We start from the raw sequence: 14849 nt of genomic DNA, 5'->3' as shown, positions 1-14849 counted from the left end.
GAGAAATCTGGTAACTTCCTGTCTGTGCTGCACACTTATAATTTAGCACTGCTCCCAGCTATCTATGTGGGCTACAAACAACTACCCATATGTTATAGAGAAGAAAGTTGGTCTTCTTTAGTCCTCTCCTAGGGTGACAACACTGCCCCCTCATGGCTACTGCAAGAACATGAATAAGCCATGTCATCCTAAGACAAAAAGGGTGCTATAGGCAGAATTACCAGGTGAAAAAAAAAAAAAGAAAGGAAATCTGTAAACAGAAATTTAATGCAGCATTCACATATAAGACCTGGTAAGAGGCAAAATATTTTTTCTTGGGTTTATATACGTGTTAAGAAGCAAGGTAATGGTTTTAAACCACTGAGTGTTCCCTCTAGTAACTAGTCTACAATCTATATAGTTAACAAAATAACGAAAATATGGAACTGCAGTCTAATAAAAAATTGAAAGCTCTAAAACACTAATTTGCGTTAACTGTTAACAGATCACTAATGCTTTGTAAGTGTCAGTATCTGGGGTTTTCCACCATTTGTGGTTAGTAGGTTATGTCATGCAATAACCAGACCGGCTGTTAGTGTTAACATATCAATTTGCCAGTCAGCCCTTAGTGAACTTAGACTTAATGTATTTGCTAGGTTAGTGGTTTGTTAATTTTTAATACATTTACAGTAAACATTTAAATGTTTACTGCACGTGTGCCCATAATTGGCCATTTTTTTTTTTGCAACTGACATATTATTTTTGTGCATTTCTTGCAGTAATTGGGTAGTAAAAAAAACACCCTTACAAGTGATAAACACAAAACATCAGCATAGGACAGCCTGTCATTGCTCACAATGCATTTTCAGCCTAGAAAAGAGAAAATCCTTTCTTATTATCGCCCAAGCTGGGTTAAAAAGCCTCACTGACTAAAAGTGCCACAATCTAAATGGCCACTGGCAGAAATCTCATCTCCCATTGTTGTTAAGGTAAAACCTACATAAATATTACAGACTAAAACCAATGTATTAAAAGCCTTATACTATGCAGTGAAAGGGCAGAACATTTTCAGGTAATACGTTTTGACAAGGCAGTTGTATTGCAGAGAAGAGTAATTAGTTGAAGACTTAAAACAAAGGATAACAATTCATTTTTTTGAGAACCAATTCACAAAAGCAGGGTCTGCAGCTTGGTGCAGATTCATAGTTTTTTAGTATTTTTTGATGTGCAAACTTATTTTTACATTTACATGGCAAAATGTAGGTGAAACAAAGGATGCAGACTTCAGAAAGCAGTGAGAAGATTCAATGGTCCAATGCATCACAATAGCATACAGTAACTACTTGCCCAAGGTCACTAAGCTTGCTGAGTCCTGCCATTCAACTTATCATCATAACATGCCTATTACATAGAACCTTTTTTAAAACACTAAATCTACCTCTGTAGAAGAATACATACATGCATCTTGCATCAAGAGCAGACCAACCAAAATCTACCATCTAAAAATGATTGACCCGCTTCTTTCATAGCTCGGTAGTGCTCATCATTCTACGTATAGGTACACAATGCACCTCTATGACGTGCCGTTCATGACAAAGGAGCTATTCACCACCTGTGGTGCGGAACGAAGAAAAGTAGACTGAGTTAAAGTACTGTAAGTACTAGCTGCACTTGGTAAATGTAGACACAAGGGTTTAAGAGGAATTCTGTAGCATTTTCCTATTCCCACTTTGTGCATAGGCTGATATGGCAGAAGGTCTACCTTCATTACCAGGTCAACGTGCAGTTTTCAGAGCTAGTTTGACTGACAATTACTTGGTCATACAACTCTGTAGCCAAATTAATTTTAGCCCCATTTTTCTCTTTTTTTTTAGAGAGAGAAATTTATTTTGGGTGGAAAAACTTAACAAAAGCTATTTCCCTCTGTCATAAAACATCAAATAAAAATAACTGGTAAGCATAAAAAAAAACTCAAAAATAACCCCATAGTGATCTAATTTGCCACAGTTGTTTGGAATTGAAGAAACATGGCATTAAATGGGTGATTAAAACATGGGCTTGGTATTGGTACACTAGTTACTGTGCATCATTTAATGCTGTACACATTGGGGGAGTTGAAGTGGTTAATGCACAGGTCACAAGCAGTGGGATGATATAGATGAGGCGGTTAATGTGCTGTATAAGGAAGATGAAGAGGTTAATATATGGTCATTGCAGAAACAGAATGAAGCTGAGTTTTCCTGGATATTGGGGTTAAAAACAATCCAGTTGAATTACATAGTTACATAGTTAGTCTAGTTAAAAAAAGACACAAGTCCATCTAGTTCAACCAATAAAAAGGGAAAAACGAAAAAAAATAAAAACTTTTTTTTACAATTCTATATACACAATCTCATACTCACAGTCGATCCAAAGGAAGGCAAAAAAAAAACAGCAAAGCATGATCCAATTTGCTCCAGCAGGGGAAAAAATTCCTTCCTGATCTCCAAAGAGGCAATCACATGTACGCTGGATCAACCTTACCTATAAATGTCATTATCCAGTTATATTACGTACATTTAGGAAAGAATTCAGGCCTTTTTTAAAGCAATCTACTGAGCTGATCAGAACCAGCTCTTGAGGGAGTCTATTTCACCTTTTCACAGCTCTTACTGTGAAGAAACATTTCCATATTTGGAGACTAAATCTCCTTTCCTCCAAATGTAAGGAGTTCCCCAATGTCCTCTGTGATAACCTTAAAATGAATAACTCAACACAAAGCTCACTATATGGATCACTTATGTAATTAATACCTTGGAAACCTGCTGCTTCCATAATCTTCTAGTAATGAGTGAATGAATCATTCATTCATAAGTGTCTCCTTCCATCACTTCCTCCATTGTAAGAGTAAGGGGAGGGCTCTCCAATGTAAACACTAGTGCACAGAGGTGCTCAGATCACAAGGCACAGAGCCACTTGGATCATCTCTGTACACCATGTCTGTGATCTGGACCGCCATTAACAAGTGCACTAGTCACCTGAGGGTGTTTTCTACATTGCTGTTTATAAATGGCAGTGTAGAAATAAACAGCCATATTTCAACATCATGCAGTAGTAAAGTAGTGAAAGCTGCACCTTGGGTAGGTCTTAAAAGACACAAATAAATGCAGCTCTGTAATCAATATTACATCATTAAATGTATTTTTTATGCAAGCAGTGTAAGTACCTGAATTTAACCCAATATCAGACTCTTGCTGTCTATCTACCGTAGGACTGGAGTATAAGAGGAATGAGTGTATGAGTGGAGAAAAATCGACTCTTTGCGAAATCTCTGGGTTGAGGGTCAATATTGCCACAAAAGCTGGTTCATTCATTTTTATCTTATATGTTGTGGCTGATTTTGCTTTAATATGCATACGTTTATGTAATAAATGCAAAACAATGGTCACTTATGGTGTCAGAATATTAATAAAAAGGCAATAATAAATAATTACTGTACAATAATTTCCATCTTAAGCCCACATGGGAAAAAGCTGCTGCAGGCACATGTCTGCGTTTGCATATATGATGACTACAGCTCTGCGGATATTTTTGCCTGAATTAGTTAACTAACATTTGCATCTTACATTGAGAGCCCCATAGCTAGACAGAGCGTATACGTCTGTTTTTGTCTGCCCATTTCATCCTCGCTGCAGCTGGTTCATACATGCATTTGCAGTAAAACAAACTTAATTTGAGCTAGGCATGACTTGTATCTGCAGGCTGTTTTCTTCCGATGGCCTCTGAGAGTCTTACTGTGAAATGTTTCCTCCCTTCCAGCCCATCCCTTAGCTTAGTTGAGCATAATGACATCCAATCTGTTCCGGAAAAGCAAAATGCAGAAGATTTCATTTTGATTTTTCGACAAGCAGGCTTGGCAGGAATCTCATCTCGAGGAGGAAGGGGAAAAAGAACTCTTAAAGAAGAATAGAGAAAGGGAAAAAAAATGAAAAGAATTAAGATATAGTACTACATCTCCCAACTGACCCAGCAGCCAATAGGAGACAGGCCATTCTCTTTTAGTTGAGATCTTGAAGGTTCATAGTTGCCTGTCGCTGGGCAATATCAATGGGTATATATACTGCATAAAAAGCACTAGAAAATAGTTGCTTTGCGAGTGCTCGCTGCTTCTGTTGATGTGCATAACAAAGAAATATGTTTTTCTCTAGCCACAGCTATACAAATGATGCATACATTTGTCTGCCATTCTTGACAGTTCTGGGAAAGGCAACAATTTAAAGGCATAGAAGATGACTTCAATGGAGAAAAGGCAGAAATTGCTGGGTGCATTCAACACCGTACGTAATACAGTTTAATACCAGAGACACTCTAGCTGTTATTTATATTTTGTTATTTCTTGCTCTAATGGTGAGAATTCCAAAACTGACTATAGGCTTCCTCGATAGTGGAAGCTTCTTGAATCTACGCCGAGAACCATAAAGAAAACCCGTGCTGAGAAAACCCTGACCTGAACTGACTTCACTGACCACATAATGCTGTTTACGTGGGTTTCATACCAGTCTTCAATAATTTCTGAATTAATAAAGAGGAACAATTTGAAACATTAGAGGGTTGATTTACTAAAACTGGAGAGTGAGAAATTTGGTGCAGCTGTGCATGGTAGCCAATCAGCTTCTAACTTCAGCTTGTTCATTTAAGCTTTGACAATAAAACCTGGAAACTGGTTTCTCTGCAGAGATGCACCAGATTTCTCACGCTCCCGTGTTAGTAAATTAACCCCTTGGAGTTTTGATGTTAGTCTTTCTTCCCTTGGTGCATGGTTGATCCAGGTCAATAACTAAGAATACATGAAAGCCAGATGGCCAAGATACCGTTACAGCCAAGAAACTAGAGTTTTTAGAATTAATGATCAGCAATGACAGCTTTAGTACAGTTCACCTTTGGGGATAAGTAAAATCCAGGGCTGAACACTAAAGCCATGCCTTTTTAATATCTTAGTATAATCTCTTACCTTCCAGCAAAAAAAAAAAAAAAAAAATAGAATGATAACATATTATCATATATATTTTAGGAGCTTGTTGGAGATATATAGGAGCAGGCAGTGAGTAGCCGCAGTATGGTTATGAAGCCCAGTACACCCAACAGGATATGACATGTCAATCATGTCTGCGCATGGCTATTTAGACAACTAAGAGAACAGAAATCTTTGTCTTTGATAACACCCTGTGGGAGGGGCAAAACGCGTCGACATAGATTCCGGTTCCTTAGTGACAGCACGTCCAGCAAGAGGTGGAACGCACGTGAGGTAGTGGCAACCAAGCGAGTTCCTGGAGCAAGCCGACTGCCCTGCTGAAATATTTCATGTTCAAAGAGCATATTCTCTAGAACATTGTAAGTGTAATTTTAACCTTTTGTAAAATAAACAAGAATGTACTACACTATACAAATTCTCTTTTTCTGTGTATGAGTGGTGACCACATAGGAAGAAACGGAGGACTGGTTGTTGCATCTCCCCGCTCACAAGTTTAAGCATAATAGACCCACATGCAGTATTGCTAAGGGGTCAATACTATCTGGTGAGTAAATACACTAAGGAGGTTATGTGGAGCACAGTTTGCCATGTGACCGTTTGGAGCTCTACAGCACTTTAGGCATTTCTGCACACCAGCACTTTTGGAAAAAAGTTTTTTTGGGGACTATGTAGTCTATTTATAGTATTTGGACTCAAAACAAATATCTGTTTTGAATATACAATTTTTTGGACTATATTTATTTTATACGCACAATTGTGGCACCTTAGCCATTTGTTGTGAGCTGGTTGGAGTAGTAATACTGTTTGCGCTGTGGTTTGATGTTTTAGTCACAAAAAAAATGTCTTCCTATTGTCTGCAGCTGGCAAAGTGTTTAAATTATCTTGTGCTCTGTATTCTAATTGTAGGGCTAGGTGATTGCATGGCGGCAAAGAAAGGGATGAAGTTGGTATCAGGCTAGCTTACATAGAATAATGGCTACAGACACCACCCTAAATTTTAGCTACATGTAAAATCTGACCTCACCACAGACCACAATATCAGAGGTTGCCCTGCTGCATAGAGAACACAGCGATTCGCTCACTCAATGACATTTAGGGAATGCCTTGAATTTTAATGGAAAACATTCTCTGATTGGACGTGGTGGCAAGTTGAAATAGTGAAATGATGATCTCCACCTCAGTGAACATCCTTCTATTCACTGAAAAGAATACAAGGCATTCTTTGAAAGGTGCTTGTGCCAAGCAAGCATCCTCTAGTGCTTACTATGTGGCAGGGTAGCCACTTAGCATTGGACCCAGATGACAGTGAGAATCACTCTAGTAGGAGCAGCTAATACAGTGATTCTCTGCTTCCACGTGGATCAGACAGGTATGGAATTTGTAGGCTTATATTGGTCCATGGTGAACCAATGTGACTATTTAACTATAACCATACCTAGAATTCAGCTTTGAACTGTTACTAAACCAACAACAGTAAAATCAGTCTGTATATGCTTGTTATACCCACTGTGGAACCTGCATTGTGTATAAAGGCTGTGTGATCCTAACTTCTCTGGTCCTCTTCTTTAACTGACTCCAACCCATCTCTCTATAGAACAGAGCATTCGGAGTCAGGCTGCATTTGCTCAGTTTGATGTGTATTGCTAAAGAGTTGTTGTTTTTTTTCTTGCAAGAGTGCATGTGATCTGCACAGGGCCAATCAGCACTGTCCATACAGAGAATCAGGGGAGAATTAAAACTCCCCCCACAAGCTTACCACTTCAGCCCGGGAAGGATTTGCCCCCTTAATGACCAGAATACATTTTACTATTTGGTACTGTGCTGATTTAACTGGTAATTGCACGGTCATGCAATGCTGTACCCAAATGAAATTGGTGTCCTTTTTTTTCCCACAAATAGAGCTTTGTTTTGGTGGTATTTGATCACCTCTGGGCTTTATTTATTTTTTGCGATATAATTTTTTTTTTTTTTGAAAATAAATTATATTTTCTAGTTATTGTTATAAAAAAAAATACAATAAACAAAATTTTAGCCATACATTTAAGCGGAAATTTATTCAGCCACAGAGAAGCAACACTTCCTGTATTAAGGTCCCACGGCCATACTGTGCAGTCGTACACTCCTACTCCACCAGGAATCCAGAATCACAACATGACTGCAGCCTGGTAGGAGATAGCACACAACCACAGTGCAGGGAGTCGTTCAGCATAGCCTAATAAGGACGTGGATACACATCTATAGACCTTTGGCTGACTGAGTGGGGGGTATTTAAGACACCTGAGCCAGACACTTAGTGCTGGTTCTGCGGGGACGCCGAGTTGATTCTGTGGCTGTATTAAGGTTCGTTTGCGGCGAAAGAGGGGTCTGCTCCACACTTTCCCAGCTTGTCCGGTCGGAAGTAATATGTTTTTTTTTTCTTTCTCTTACTATTTCCACTCTCTATAGGAATTTCTTGATAGGGGATACCTTGCAATTTGCGTTTTGATCACTCAAACACTGCTGCTGTTGTGGGTAATGCTGGACTATTTGAATCCAGTATTTGCCTATAATTTTTGATCTGAAGAGGTAAGCATTCGAAAAGGCTTGCTGGACATAGTGTAAAGACGTGTCCCTTTTTCATTTTTTTTTCATTTTTTTTCAGCTACCTTTTTAAATTACTGTTTTTCTGTTTTGCTCTTTACTTTAGCCACCGCATACCCTTGTTGAATATCTGGAAATTATCCAATGTATCTCTCACTTGATTTTTTCTGGCATCCCTGTCTTTTATACCAATTCCATTAATTGATTGGGTCTGTATGGAGGTCATGTTGGCTCCAATTTATAGTTCTTATCGGGGTTTGTTTATTAATTTCCCTGATTTTAAATATGTCACTGTCCCCTTTTTTTTAGTTTTAGGGCTACTGGTTGCCTTTTTGCCCCCTGCAGTCACATCAAGGTGGTCCTTAAGGTGGGGTGTTGCCCACCTGGGGGGTCACCCTACTCATCTCACGTTGGGGGTGAAGTCTGGGGTATGTATGCACTAACTTGGATCTGACGTTGATATACTATCTAGTTGGGGGACAAAATAGTTTTTTTTTTATCGAGTCCATCTGATTGTCTCTATATATGGAAGCCATGCAGCATTCAACTCAAATTTACTAATATATTGTTTTTTATCTTTTGTAGCAATTTCCTCTCTCTCTTTTTTTGTCGGTCAAGTCCTATCTCCCCTGAGGAAGACATTGTAATGGTGAAACATGTAGGGAAGATTTGACCCAACAGCACATCAAGGCCTTTACCATTCTGGTCCTATTTAATATACTTTTTGTGTGCTTCCCATGTTGTATTTTATTTGCTTCTTCTTTTACACTTGAATGTAATATTTGTTATTTAATTACATTATAATAAAAAAATTCTCTTACAATTAAAACAAATAAAATAATTGTCTATTGGTTTGAATGACAGGCAATAATCCCTCTTTTCCCAAATATTCTTTTCTTCTTGCGACCTATTTTTGGGATGAGGTGCCGTATCTGAAACGGACCCCACTGCCATTTACTTCCATCATTTATTGAAAACTTTGTGAAAATTTTTTTTTTAATTTTCCTGAAACTGGGGGCAAAATATAAAATATTCCATGGACTCAACATGCCTCTCAGCAAATTTTTTTCACGTGATATTTGCGCAATTAGTAACACTTTAAGTTAAATGTAAGCATATCATTTTAAACACTTAATCCCAAAGTCAATATTTTGCTTCAAGTAACCCCCCTGTAGTTTTGCCTCCTGTTTTCCTGTATATTCTAGGGACCATGGAGGCAAGCTCCCTTTTGGGTAGCCCTCACCTGTAGTTCCCCTCCTCCAAATAGTGCTAATGTGCTCTGTCTTGCCTTTCAGACATGTTGAGTTGAGGAAATTTTTATTGAAATGAAAAATAAACAAAGTATACCCTTCTTTAGTGTATACTTGCCTCAATTTAAAGTACATGGTGGGATTTCCATCTGCTGTCTCTTTCCTCTGTTATCTGCACAAATCACAGGTAATGTCAACATCACAGAATCCCCGGAGACGTCTCCCCACTCCCAGCACGCAGCAGGTCATTGACATCCTCAGCAATCCATGTCTCTATGAGATTATGTAGAGGGGTGTGGCCAATAAAGCTGCTGCGCAAATCTTCTCCCATTATTTGCTCTTGTTAATGTGTTGTGCTTAATTCAAAAAACATCTGCAACAGTTTTGGTTCTGACAGCGACTCATACGCCAAACTCAGATAGTTTTAATTTGCTCTACTTCTACATTGTGGCGCAACACCTGCCCCAAATTAAAAATGAATACTGACAGTTCGTATGTTAAGAAAGTGGAGCTAATTAAGACCAACTTTCTTTTGGCGTACATAGACAGATTTTACAAAAATGTCTTGCATGTGTTTTTGCAAAATCTGTCTGTGCCAGTCTTTATGAATTCCAGGGAGTTTACTTTTCTTTTTTTTCTCTCTAGGGTTAATATCTTCTTTACCAAAGTAGAGTAAAGTTAGCTTACAAGCCTGGCTGTTCTATGTGGCAGAGCTGTGTACATTTCAGAAATTAATAGACAAAATTAAAATATATATATATTTTTAAGAAAAACAGCTCCCATATATGCATGTTAACTGTGCATTTAATTGTTTGCCTGGAGTACCTCCATGCAGCTATAAAGGACACAAAATAATGCAGCTCCGAATTCATAAATACATAACTGAATGTATTTTTTTATATGCAGGCTGTTTATGAATTTGAACTGGCATCAGCCTACTGCAGCCCCCGCACAGCAGAATGTATATGTTAAAAAGGAACATACTGATAGAGGGAGAAAGCAGAGTGACAGAGAGCTGAGTGCATCAGTGTGCTGCTTCTTTTGGTGTTTTTGTAGCCAGAGCCCCTAAACTCAACTCTGTAAAATGAATCAAAAAGTTACAAAAGCCAACAACACAGGATGGAACTGTGGGATTCTACGGTAGCACAGTGGCACATCCTAAACCTTGGTTAATTGAATAAAGGAAGTTGAAAAAATGAGCTTTCCAGGCACCAAGCACAGAAAGATAAGCTAATATTTTATTAACAATGAATACAAAACAATAAAAAACATTTAAAATACTGCAAACTAATTTCAATAACAGCTAAGCCCCTCCAATATAGGCTTTAGATGTCAGGATCATGCCATATAGGACATGTATGACTTAGAAAGACAATAACATTCATTGTAAGCTCGTAGGCTCTACATATTTCGCAAAAACTCGCTTCTCCAGGAGCTTGATAAGCATTCTAAGGAGAGAAAGAGGCAGTCAATAATTGTAACAATTTATAATCATCTATGTATAACATAAATATATAGAAAAAGGGAGAGGTCTCAACAAGTGCGTGAAAAATTGCCGGATCGCATCCAGGAGAGGTCGAGTCACAGGCATGCAATGCGCCTATGTAAAAGCCTACGTGTCCATGTACACATAGGCTTTTAGCAGCGTGTAGGAGCTGGTGCATTTAGGTGAGGGTTAAATCTCCCTCTCCTGAACGCGGAAGTATCGCGTTCAGGATAGGAACGTTTTGACCGCCAGCTGCAGGAAAATGCAAAACACACCTAAATCTTGCAGCATTTTGCGTTTTTTCTCATGGCCACGGTCATGGTAGGCTATTATACATTCTCTTAAAAAAAAATTGCGTTTTATTGCATACTTTCTTGTTACCAGTTTCCCTGGGTTGGCTTTTTAGCCCCCTGCGATTCAGCGCTGCTGTGGTTAACCCCCGAGGTGGACAATTCCCTTACTTTACCATCAACGTAGTGGTTGAAGGTGGGTTTGATGTTTGTGTGTGTTTTTTTTTTTTTCTCTCTCTGCACCTATGATTTTGTGATATATTTTATTACCATTCTGTATTTTTGGTTTAGATTTTGTTCAAATATTCACACATCCCCTGAAGAAGCAATCCAATGCGAAACATGTCGGGACTATGTGTGCTTGACGAGAACAACCACTGTATTGTATTATCCTGTACTTTTTAAGCATTTATTGCTACTGATTTTAACTTCAAACTCAATAAATTTTTGTACTACAAAATTTGTACTTCAATTAACTGTATTCTGTTAATCAGCACCGCCAAAATCCCTAAATCTCCCTTCCTGTTCTTTGATTAATATTATACATGTAGCCTAAGCGTTATAGAACTGTAGCAAATTAAAATGAGGTCTCCTGCCCCCCTACCAGACAGTCCTCTGTTGTGTGGCGAAGCTGTGTAATGCCCCATACACACGGTCAGACATTCCGACCACAAAATCCGTCTGATTTTTTCAGACTGATTTTGGGCCAAACTTGTCTTACATACACACGGTCGCACAAAGTTGTCAGAAAATCCGATTGTTCAGAACGAGGTTTATACACCTGATGTATGTCAAGTGTATAAACAGGCCAGTAGCCAATAGCTTTTGTCTCTTAGTTTATTCTGAGCATGCGTGGCACTTTGTATGTCGGAATTGTGTACACACGATCAGAATTTAAACGATCGGATTTTCTTGTTGGAAAGTTTTAGATCCTGCTTTCAAACTTTGTGCGTCGGAAAATCCGACGGAAAAAGTCAGATAGAGCCCACACACGATCGGATTTTCTGACAACATAATCCCATATGACTTTTTCCGTCTGAATTTCCGACCGTGTGTATGGGACATAAATCTCAGAAATGGATGGACAAAAATACAAAAGCTTTGGCAGGTAACACAGCACCCTTATTAATATTTCATCAACATGTTTTACTTTAAGCTTTACTAGCTTTTTAAACTATTACTACCTCTTTAATCTTGCTCAAGGCTTCATATATAGCCAGGCAGTATGATTACAACATAATTACTCCTAGTTGTGCAGTCAGCCTTGCAGCATTCACCATATGCACAATCTGCCTGTATAACCCTGCTTGAGTGACATTACCTAGCTGTAGGTTAACGAAGATAAGATATACGACACTGGGTCCATTTTCTATGTCACTTGTAACATGAGATGGAAAAATTGAAATCAGATATTTTCCAGCTGCGTGCAAATATTTCCCATTCAAATTGGATAAGGTTGTATCTGCAAAACGTTCACATCTTGGCAGGAAAGTGTGAAGGCTAAAGCCCCATACACACTATCAGTTTTTCTGCTGAGTTTTTCCTTCAGGTTTACTAAAACCATGTAGTGCAAGGGCCGGCCTGACTGCATACGAATTGAAACTCCTAAGGTTTGACCTCATATTATATGGTTTTGGTAAATCTGAAGGAAAAACTCAGCAGAAAAACTGATAGTGTGTATGGGGCTTCAGATTAAACTTGCTAAGCAACTGAAACTGCTTTTGGGAATGAAATCTGGAATGTTGAAATTAGATGAACTAAAGCACTGCAGATGAGACGGAACTAGTTTTCCAGAATTCATTAGGGCCCATTAACACGTCTCTGTTTCTGTCTGTTGTGCTAACACATGCATGTTTGCATGTATTGCGTTAAGGCAGCCTATTCATTTTGAATATGCTGCAAATCACAGAGACAGGCTAAAAAAAGTTTTTTTGAAGTAGCACACTACAACGTATGGTAGTGCGCTACTCTGCGATATGGTGCACTGCAACACACGTGCGTCAGAGCTGCATTGCCTTAGTGTGCTGGGTTGTCATTTAAAATGAATGGTGCTGCAACAAGCTACCATGCATAATATGCATTGAAGTTCACAAACTGAAAAAAATTACTGCTATATTACTGTAATGCACCTAATTGCAGAAGATACTCGGTAAGGTAAAGCAGAGCTCCACCCAAAAGGTTAAGCTCCACTTGTCTGCCCCCCCCCCCCCCGCTGACACATTTGGTACCTTTTGGAGAGGGGGGGAGCAAGTATCTGGTTTTGACAAGTACCCTCTCCCACCTCTGGCTCACTGTTCCGCAGCCCTACTCCTCCTCCCCCCCCCCCCCCCCACAGCCTGCCCAATCACAAAATGCAGCGCATGCGCAGTAGGAAAGGTTTTCCTTAGCCAAGATGGAGGCGCCAGCACCCAAGAGCCAATTCAAGAATGGGCTCGGGTGAGGACACTGCTGGATGTATGGACAGGTAAATTTCCTAATAGTAAAAGTCAGCAGCTGCAGTGTTTGTAGCTGCTGACGTTTAATTTTTTTGGGGTGAGGGGCCGGAACTCCTCTTTAACAGCATAAGAATAACAACAATATTTTTTTCCCATACACCAATCTTTACCATGATTATATATATATTTTTTTTTATAAATGTGTTTGTAGCACCCTCCTAGGTAGGTGCTAGAAGAGAGTATAGTTTTTGGGCTTTCTGCTTACCAGGAAGATGGTTAGGTAACACTTAAGCCGCGTACACACAATTGGACTTTCCAACGGGAAATGTATGATGACAGGCTGTTGGCGGAAAATCCGACCGTTTGTACACTCCATCGGACAATTGTTGTCGGATTTTCCACAGACAAATGTTGGATGGCAGGTTTTAAAATTTTCCACGGACAAATGTGTGTTGTCGGATCTTCCGACCGGTTGTACACAAGTCCGTCGGACAAAAGTCCAAAGTACAAACATGCATGCTCAGAAGCAAGGATGAGCCAGAAGCGGTCGGTCTTGTAAATTAGCATACGGAATAGAGAATTAACAATAGTGACGTGGCAAATTATGAAATCTTGAAATGCAGCACTCTTCTCTTCTTCATTAATAGGATAATAATGAAGCTGCTTTGCTGGTGATAATGATGGAGTTATTGCAAACAAATTTTCAAAGGCTTTTTTTTTCTAGTAATATCAAGAATAATATTATTATGCTTTTTTTTCATTTTTTTTTTTTTGGGCAAGTTACCATAACACCATTATCCCGTAGTTTTTAAGATCAAAGATATAACTATGTTGGTGTCTATTGTTAATTTTACATTGTATTTTTTTAAATGTAACTGCCTACTCCCAAACTGTCATTTGAAGTAAAACACATAGCAAATTATTATTCTCCACAATTTTTTTATTGTGCATTAAAAAAGAAAACAAATAAAATTATACAAGCTATCTGCCAACAGAACTTAACCAAAAAGTGCATTCTATGCATCCAAAAACATAGAAAATATACCAAATCAAATCATTATTCAACCAAAAAAATAAATAAAAACCCCATGCATGTGTCCTGTTTCTTAATATAGAGAGTCAAGAATGCCAAGAGTTGGTGAAAGCAGGGGTCAGTCATCTGCAGATAATTCCAAAAAACATCTGGATTATTCTCCTGGAGCTCCCGCAGCAAAGGCATATAACATAATTGGTCAAAATTAATAAAGCAACCAATTTTTGGTCCAAGAACTCCTCCTCCACCTGTTCCTGGACTGGACTTGGGTCAAAGCAATAACTCCAAAGCCAATAATAAATAACACGTTATCTCCTCCGATTCCGCAACATGTCTGGTTGACGAACGGCCGTTCAAAAACGAACTGAAAAGAACAAAATGAAAAGCGCAAATTGAAAAGCACTAAATGAAAAGCATGAAATGAAAAGCATAAATCAACACTCACCCAACTTCCACTAACATGAAATTAGCAGAAGGAGCTGAAAGGGTGACGCTAAAGAGCTGAAAAAACACGTAGTACATAACTATGTTCGTGTTTGTTGGCCGACAATTCCTTGCCATTTGTATGCAAGACAAAATCCAGGCACCCGCCTTCGGGCAAAAGTCAGAGGTTTTGTCTGCGAAAAATCTGATTATGTGTACAAGGCTTTAGAGTGCTCTCTGCCTACCAGGGAGCAGGATCTATTGGTTAGGTCTGCTCATTTATACTCAGGCGCAGCTCATCTTGTCCTGACTGTCCCCTACTGGTCCAATAAGGAGGCATATTGAACAGTGGGAGTGGACCT

The sequence above is a fragment of the Lithobates pipiens genome, unplaced genomic scaffold, assembly GCF_037356315.1.
Source record: "Lithobates pipiens isolate NorthernLeopardFrog02 unplaced genomic scaffold, aLitPip1_a1.2 Scaffold_27, whole genome shotgun sequence".
NCBI lineage: Eukaryota > Metazoa > Chordata > Amphibia > Anura > Ranidae > Lithobates > Lithobates pipiens.
This window is presented reverse-complemented; position numbering follows the sequence as displayed.